Genomic DNA, 9,655 nt, shown 5'->3' on the forward strand with positions numbered 1-9,655 from the left:
AGCACTATTAGACTATGTGCCCTATCAAAATCTAGAAGGGTTAATAAAGTTACACGTCTTTTGTGAAAAGCATGGTTTTTTAAAAACCTTTTAAGAAATTGTTACACAATTGGATCAAATTTTATGGAAATGCCAAAATTGATCGCAAAATATTCAACATTTGATAAAATAAAGATATACTAATTTAAAATGGATAAGTATAGGCACCCGACATTACACGGGTTATATATTTAATACGAACATACATATTATAATCTACAATTTTTTAAATGAACTATTAATACCTATCTATAAAATATATTAATCCTAGTTATTGAAGTTAACATATGAATAAAAATATGTTTTTAGAATGAATGAATGGAATGAGCACATGTAAAAGAAAACACAATAACAACAACATGCAAGAAAAAAAATCAAATGAATATTGGACCGCCACCTTTAATTTAAACCACTTTGCCTTGTTCCAAGACTTGTGCTGGGGGACGTGGACCACCAATATTTACATAACGACTCACTAGCCCTACACGAGGGTGCCACCTGTACTCTACCATTTTCCTTTTCTCTGAAACCACCATTCCCTTATCTTGAGGCTAAATATTCGGCTAGAATATCCGAATTCAGAGGGATATACACACTTTCCCCTATCACCCGTGACTTAAGGATTAAGTCACGTGATATGAGGCCTAAAAGACTATAAATAACACCCCTGGGATCATTCCCATGACATGACCTAATCAGATACTAAAACCTAGTTTCAGTATTGTACTCACTGCAAGTACATTTGGTGCCCATCGTAGGGCTTCGGTAAAACTAACCTTGGCCGCACTCATAAACATAAAAGCATCACGACTCCCTTCAAACTTCCATGACAACGATCCAACAATACCAACAGGAACACGTCGATCACCATCAGGAGGAGGTCGAGGAACTTGACCCCCAACCTATATCGGGGGAGATTTGGAAAGCGGCCGTCCTAGAAAATTTCAAACCGCCCTTGTTTTTGACCTTCGACGGCAAAAGTGATCTTGTAGAACATGCCACAACATTCAACACACATATGGTGATCATCAAGGCCTCTGAATCCCTTAAGTCCAAGCTGCTGTTAGGGATACTTAAGAAGACCGCCCAATGATGGTACATGAAACTCCCCCATTTTTCCATCACAGGATAACAGAAAATGACTCGAAAGCTAATCCGTGAATTCTCGGCGAGCAAACATCGTAAGGTTTCCACTACTAGACTTTTCAACGTTTATCAGGGGTCGAATGCTACGGGAATAAGACGCCAGATTCAACGACGCCACAATCAAGGTGATCAACCGAAATCACGAGTTATTCGTTGGTGCATTCTAGAATGGTTTACTGACGGGGAAATTCAATGAATCTCTAGCACAAAAACTGGAGGACTTGATGGAAGAGATCATGTACAGAGGCAAGTATTACATCAAGCGCGAGGACAGCAACGCCGAAAATAAAGCTAGAGACGTTAAATAATGAGGAAATAGTATTTCAGACCAGCAGAGGAACTATTATCCACCTCCAGCCCACGATAAAGAGACCTTTAAACATAATGGAAGACATCATGAGACTTTCACATCGCTCAACACCAAAAAAGAGTGAATCATCCAAGAAGTTTATCACTCCCAAATACTTAGAGAACCCCCGGTAACAAACGATACGATGATGGGATCCAATCGAGAAGGATGGTGCAAGTACCATAGAATCAAGGGGAACACAACAGGCGACTACATGCATTTGAAGAGAGAAATCGAGAGATTGATCCAACAAGGGCACCTGCAAGGCTATGTAAGAAGTAGCCTTGATGAAGTGAGATGGCAAACAAGAGTGGCAAGGGATGTGAAAGATAAGAGCTCAGAGACAAACAAGAACCTCCCTGAATAACACACCCTCAAAATCGAAAAAGGTACGTCTGTCAAGTTATATTCATTGATGATTGTCTAGGAAGAACTCGTAGGCAAAAGCCAGAGATTACATTCTCTAGGGAAGACCAAGAGGGCGTCCTCCCCCACACGGACGACACCATGGTCATCACAGTAAAAATGTTTAATTGGAATGTAAAAAGAGTTCTCATAAACCCAGACAACTCAGCACATATACTTTATTACAACACGTTTGAGAAATTGGGTTTAGACCCATAACACATACAACCCTTTAGAGGTTCCCTAACGGGTTTCACCGGGGAACAAGTGCATGTATAAGGCCATATCACCGTAAAAACCAATTCCGGGGTGGGAGAAAACGCCAAAACGGTCTGAGTAAGATACCTCATAGTGAATTCCCCTAACTCGTACAACATAATTATAGGTCGCCCCACCATGAACCTCTTAGGAGTCATCCTGTCCACGTTATACCTTGTCATGAAATACCCACTAGATAACGGGAAGGTAGGAACTATTAAGGGAGACCAAGAGATAGCCCGTAAATGTTACCACAAAAACCTGAGAATGCAGAAAGAAACTAAGCCACAAGATGTCACCACATACCATAGTGTGAATATGATAGACTTAAATCCTAGGGAGGAATACCAGAAATCCTTATTTATTAATTTTGTTAAGTCTGCAACAACTAAACCTAATATTTTCCCTTCTAATACTAACCCTAATTTTTTTAGGTTTTGTTATTTTTACGTTTTGTTACATCCCTCAAATATTTTAACAAGCAACAAATTTTACTACTAGGAAGGGATTTACAATTTATGCAAATATGTTTCTATCATATCTAATTGTTTTGGATTTTTTTCGTTCTTCTATTCTTATATAGTTTATGTATAAGTTATTCAACTTACCATCAATCTAATTTATTCGGCCATAATTATGTTAGTTGTTTTGGGAGTTAAACATATTACTATAACAAGCACTGGTAGGATGATTTACAGTAGGATAGTTGACGTATGATAATTTACAAGGAAAATTATCATTAAAACTAAGTGCACAATATAAATGACATAAATATAGAATCATGACAGATATTTTAAACTTACATACAGAACTGATAAGAATCAAAATACATTTGCTTTGTTTCAGTAATTTATAATTTGTGTGGTGTTTTTGCCAAAATCTCTTTCGTTAAAAAATTATGGATTGATGCTCAATGTCGCTAAAAATATTTTGAATTAATTGCACAATCTGCTTTTATAGTTATATTTAAAAGTATGACATTAAAATTATAAGTTGGGATTGTACTATAAAATTTTGCTTTTGTCTACTACATTTATAATGTCCTAAAAATATTATTAACAGATGACAATGAGGACTGTATTAACACCACTTCAAATGTAGTGTATAAGGAGATTTTCCAAAATGTGTGAACAACCATTGTATGTTTTTAATTCTTTTATTATCTATGTAATGGATCATATCACAATATATTAGCTTCTCCATTTTTTATGACCCGGGCGGTAGCACGGGTAAAAGTTCTAGGAGCAATTGGAAATCACTGAGGACCTGAAAGAAATCTAGATTAGCCCCCTACCCCATCAAACCACAACAATATGAACCACTTTGGAACCAACAGAAGAGAACGCCCTAACCCTCCTCCTAAGGAACAATTTAGACATGTTTGTATGGAACCCATCAGATATGCATGGGATTGATGTAAAGATAGTTTGTCATCACCTCACCCTTAATCCAAGGATCAAACCGATGACTCAAAGGAAGCAGATAATGGGTGAGGAGATAAGGAAAGTCGAAGATAAGGAGGTAAAAAAGTTAAAAGACGCTCGCTTGATCAGCGAAATCAAATACCCTACGTGGCTAGCTAACATCTTGTTTGTAATTAAAGCATCTAGAAAATGTATCAAGTTGAGAAAGTTTTGCTGAGATTAGATTTGGATAGCTTTTCATCTCATGTTTCCTCTTAATCAATTGTATATTTTTTATGCTTCAGATATAATTTCACATATCCCTCAACAAACACATCCATTCCTGGATGACGACGCGAGATCCTTTGAACGAACTGACTCTCGATGATAAAATAGCTTATTGTTTCAATGGCGTACGACCATATAGTTATAGATGTATATAGACCTAACCATTATTTCTTGAGTGATAACACTTATACATGGCATAAACCAAATCCTTTAAATAATAAGGAAATTTCGTGTTCAAGCTAAATAAAAAGTTTATTTTGGGAGTGCTCGTTAGCAAAAGCATTAAGAAATGATTTAAAACAAAGATTATATTGAATGCATAAATCATATACAACCAGCCAGATTAAGAGTACTGCAGAGATGCCTAACTATTTACATCTAATCCCAACACAAAAGTGAGATTAGTTACCCATGGAGAGCATAAATAAGATTGAATCCAAGCTCCACGGCCCTCCTATTTTGTTGCTCACGCCTTCCTCTATTTGTTTCTATCAATAAACTTTAAAGTTACCAATGATAAGTGAATATAAAGATTGATTCACACTCCTATTTATAAAGATTTTGCAGGTGGTCATCCACTAGGAAAATTGGTGCTCTCATAGCGAATTAGATTTCTTCTTTGGAGGGAAAACCTAGTTGCCCTTTGATATTTTCAATATCCACCTTAGTTCGCCCAACGAACAAACTTTTGCAAATCTTCTTGGAACTCCCTGTGGTGGGTCGCTTTTACTTCATTGCAGATCGCCTAACAAATCGTGTTTTGGCCAAATGGCTTCCAACTAGTTGAATTGCATCATGTTGTTCAATTCTTGTGTAATCAGGTCAAAAACCTACAAAAAGGTGTGGGAAATATAATGTAATAACTTTCTCGCATAATTTGTAGCATAAACTATTTTTACCTATAATTGCGGGTTTTTATACTAGATTACTTTCAAAATAAGTCGATAAGTGCTAGAGAAAATAACTATAATTTGGCACTTATTAGTTACTTGAAGACATGCAACAGTTTATGTTTGGGCTTGTGATGACAGAATTTTTTGCGTTATTTCAGCAATGCTTTGAGTCATTTTAATAGATTATGAGGTCATTTAAGAGATTTGTTAGAGGAGGTGCTTCTGGTTTAAGGGAAATTTTGTATTGTTTTCATTTGAGTCCATGTAATTCTATTTCTTCCCAAAACCGACAACTTCATAGGTGTTTTGAGTCATTTTAGTGAGAAATCGTGTAAATCAGCAAATCAAGATATCACATCGAGTTATGGAGGCAAGAGAATGAAGATCAAACGAGTTCAAGAAGTTTTTTAAGATAATACAATTAGGAAAAATAATGTCCCATGTATCAAGATGAACGCATGAAAGAAGATCACTCAAACAATGAAGAAAAACAACTTTTTCCGCGTATTTTCTTGCCTCATGCCCCATGCCAAACCCCATGCGCCCCAGGTGCATGACACCTATGGGAAGGCAAAATTATTTGCCCTATGTGCCTCAGCATGCGTTCGAGGTGCATGGTTCAAGGTAATTTTGCCTTATGAGTTGTTTTTCAAGGTTAATCAAGTGGAAAAAACCTAGAAACCGAGTTCGAAAGTTGTCTATATATAGAGATCCTTGAAAAAACTTTTATTCATTCAGAAACTTCACAGTTCAAGGTGAAGGCAAGCATTAAGGAGCAACTAGGGTTTACCCAACTCTTCTCTTGAGTATATTTTGTATTTTCTTCTTGTTTACGTTTTATGTTTCCATTAGCAACTAAACACCTTATGAATAGGGTTCTAAGATAAACATTTGTTTATTTGTTTGAATTTATTAATGAAATTTCTTTATTTAATTATGATTTAACTCTTATATAATTTTCAATTGTTTTGGTTGATGTAATGCTTTTGGTCCACTAGGCACAAACAAGCCCTAACTGTACTCAATATAGACCTTAGGCATAAATAAGACATAGGGTTATCTTATATGATCCCTAAGTTATAGTATAAGGTTGACTTACCTTACTTTAACAAGAAGAAGAGCTACAACTGAAAGTTTCTTATTTATCTTAATCAAATAAGGGTTTTAAGTATGATGTTAAATTATGATTCTTCCATTGAGAATTTACTTTGTATCGCTCTAGTTAAGCATGTTAACCTTAGGTAAGTTCATAAAGTTTTAACAGTTTCATAATCATATTAAGTACTTAGGCATAATTGGTATTGAATATTGTATTAACCCGACAAAGAAGACAATGAGGATTCGAAGAATCTTAATCGCGCGACTAACCTGACAGAAAAGTCTATTACTTTTTGCAAACAACTACTACTCGCATTGACCACACAGTTCAAAGTGCAAACCCCTTTAATTGCTTTTAATTTAATTAAGTTAAATAAATTATCAAGTTGACGACAATGCCCGTGGAGACGAAAAACTTATCATTATAGTACTTGTTACAGTTTGATGTAGTTGTCAAATTTGTCATCAACACTCACTTGACTTTTCTTCACCAATAAAAAAGATCATTAATCTTGACCTAATTAAGTCCAATTTTACTTAAATCACTTGATATACATAGACGTCGCATTATAAACTTTGTCGACTTTGAATTATGAGTATAATTATTAAGTATGATAAATAGGATGTTTCATAATTCTATCTTGTCTATTATGAAAGACTAGAAGAAAAATTAAAATAATAAAAAAAATAAAATAAAAGATTAGTAAATATACAAAATAAAAATGATGAGCTCTTAATGACTGTGACGAATTTTATCTATGATATTTAAAATGGTTAATTGGTATATTCAATGATCTATAAAGACAAACAAAAATAATCAATACACTTAAGAGGCATTTAACGATTATTTTAATTTTAAGAATGGTTTCTTGAAACTTTGTAAGCTAAAAATCATTTACTTGAAGCTTGGGGTTATCTTGGTATAAATTGACCATACAATTTCCTATTTCTACATGCAAAGGAAAAAATATGACTAAAGTTCATAAGTTTATTTATATTATGATTGTATTTATTTCCATATTTCATGTTGTAAACAGCTACGGTAAATTTGTTTTCTTACTTTTTCAAATTTTAGTTTATATCTTACAAATAATATTTATCCCCTTTTATTAACATTCTTTTTTCTTATTTGACAACACAACAGTCGTTATGTGCGAAAAAGACATTGATTGTGTGGATTCTTTTTGTGTCCCACCAAATGTTCCAAAGTGCAGAGTGGTTTGTAAATGTCTGCCAAAGTTATAAAAGTTAAAAATAATATTATTTTAATGCTAAGAGTATAATTGTATTTTCATATATTATATTAATAATTGTATTTTCATATATTATAATAATGTTAGGACATTTATGATTTCTTCTTACCATTGGAATTAGCTTCCTTTATAAATAAAGACAACTTATGATTATGTAGTGTATAAATTATTATAATTTTACATTTAGCATAAGATTGGTGGGTGATATAAACTACATAGATTGAATAATTAAAACTACCTAAATCTCAATATCGTAAAAAAATTTGTGGCAACGTTTTTATATACTCAAATATTTAGATGAATATAGTAAATAATGGTTTTGATTGTTAAGGATTATGACAATGTAAATCTCAAATGAGAATATAAACTGAAATTCATTACTTTTGAAAGAGATTAAATTTGCTTCAAAAATAGAGCATAAAACAGTATTTTTTAAGATAGCTTTAAGATGCCACATTCTACAATTTCCCAAAACACTAGTACAAAAATCCTTCTTTTAAAATCTCTTTGAGTCAAAGTGATCAAGGTTTATTTAGCAAACATTCTTAATATCAAGATATTCACAAACTAAGAATATTGGATTTTTTTTCTTTTCAAAACCTACAATTTCTAAAATAGTTTTCACAACCAATGATTTTACAAAATAATTGAGTTCGAAACTCAATAAAATAAAATAAAATAGACACTTCCTACTTGGTATCACCTATCATGGCTTTATAACTGACCGACAACCTCCAACAACTGCCTTTTTGCAAACGCAGACACACAAATATCAAAGAGTGTGTAGTCAAAAGTCAAGAAAGGTAAATAGTAAGTAAAAAGAACATTGTAAGTATGTATGTAACACCCCAAGTTTTATTGCATAACAAGAGCTTTGGCAAGAATTAGACGGGTATTGTCATGTTGCTCATGAAAAGCATCCATAAATCTGTCACTATGAAAAATATGATTAATTCGATTGACCTCATAAATGATCAAAATCACATTATTATAAATATTATCGAAAGTAGTTATGTTCCAATCTTTAAGAGCTTGTTTAAGCCTCTTAACCTTTTGTTGTAAACAATACATATAACTACTGATGACAAAAAAAATATATAGGATTTCTAATCATCTTTTAGAGTCAATTAAGAGTAGAAGTAGTTAGTCATATGGGATTTTATTCAAGAATCCAGAAGAAAATTCATCAAACCGCAAGACCAACCTCAGCCAAGATCATGTCATGAGTTGTATAGCCGCATCACAAAACACAAGAGAGATCGCCAATTTCAGCTTCTACCCGAATTGCAACGAATGCTATAAATCTCCCATCGCAAGCAACTGTTGGAGAAACAACATAATTAGCCTCGTCAAGGCTTGCGCTTTTCCACCAAGAAAATTATTCAACATATCCATTGAAAGATGGAGGTCTAGCTAAGTAAAAGTCTTTACTAGAGGTGGAGTTGGTGTTGTTATAATCATGACTTTCAACATGATTAGCATAATTGTCATTGGAAGTGGCAACAATATTAGAGGACATATTTTTCTTAGGATCTTTTAGTTGTCACATTGTTAAGTGTAAAACAATAGACCAGGTGCTCTGATGCCAACTAAAGATGAGAAAAACACAAGAAAGGGGGTTGAATTGTGTTAGCTTTTTCAAAAAATATTTTCAAAGTGTGTTAACAAAACTAAATAGTAAAGAGATTCATAGGATCATATATATATATATATATATATATAGAGAGAGAGAGAGAGAGAGAGAGAGAGAAGACAACACAAGCAATTATACTAGTTCACCCCACAAATAGAGGTCAGTTCAGTCCCCTTACAGTTTCAAGGGATTTACACAATAATCACACAAGAATACAATTGCTCTAACACAAAACTTAGAGACTTGCTTGCCTCACACAAGAGGACTTCTACAAATTAGAGTTTTACAATGATGTATGTAAATGTTTACACTTTCTACTCGAAGAGTGGTAAACTAAAATTAAGTTCAAATGACTTATATAACTTAAGAAATTCTAACATATGAAACTTTTAAGAATATATCTAAGTGTTTTTTGCTTTTGAACTCGAGATAATTTTAGCACAAGTTAAATGTATGAAGTCACTTATTATCTTCAAATGACTGATGTCCTTATATATAAGAGATTTGAAATAGGGTCGTTGTGTTTAAATATACCAGAGCATTGAACCTTCCTTGAGAAGTTGATCCAAGTTTGAAATCTTTGTCTCATTTGGATAATGTCGTTGCATAGTCAAAGAGGGGTCCTTTGCTTCTTAAGGAATGATTCGTTGTTCTCTTTGTCTTTGAAGTTCGTTTGTTTGCTTCTGCACGAGATTAGAAGAAGACAAATTCTGCTCTGAACTTGAAATTGACAGATGACCAAAAGAAGAAAAAAATAGTAAGAGTCTCGTCAGAGGTTGACTTTGTTGACGTGTCCTTCATAGCATCAAATCCATTAGAGCTTGTCTTTCACCATAGTTTTTAGAACTTGATGCGTCTTCTAATAAAAAATTGACTTTCATTGACCTTTT

The 9,655-nt window shown here is 33.5% G+C and overlaps 2 long non-coding RNA genes across 2 annotated transcripts; one reads left to right on the top strand and one right to left on the bottom strand.

Moving 5' to 3' along the window:
- The first annotated feature begins 6,695 nt into the window (after positions 1-6,695).
- LOC146946690 (uncharacterized) lies at positions 6,696-7,285 on the top strand. The gene is made up of 2 exons (XR_015026793.1): positions 6,696-6,921; positions 7,024-7,285. It is a non-coding gene; the product is annotated as an uncharacterized LOC146946690 (long non-coding RNA).
- A 406-nt stretch (positions 7,286-7,691) lies between these two features.
- Positions 7,692-8,809, bottom strand: LOC146946691 (uncharacterized). The gene is made up of 2 exons (XR_015026794.1): positions 8,337-8,809; positions 7,692-8,060 (listed from the first exon to the last, which is right to left on the bottom strand). It is a non-coding gene; the product is annotated as an uncharacterized LOC146946691 (long non-coding RNA).
- Positions 8,810-9,655: the final 846 nt, after the last annotated feature.

This window comes from Medicago sativa, chromosome 2 (genome assembly GCF_051527215.1).
Source record: "Medicago sativa cultivar Bolivia chromosome 2, Bolivia_mono, whole genome shotgun sequence".
Lineage (NCBI taxonomy): Eukaryota > Viridiplantae > Streptophyta > Magnoliopsida > Fabales > Fabaceae > Medicago > Medicago sativa.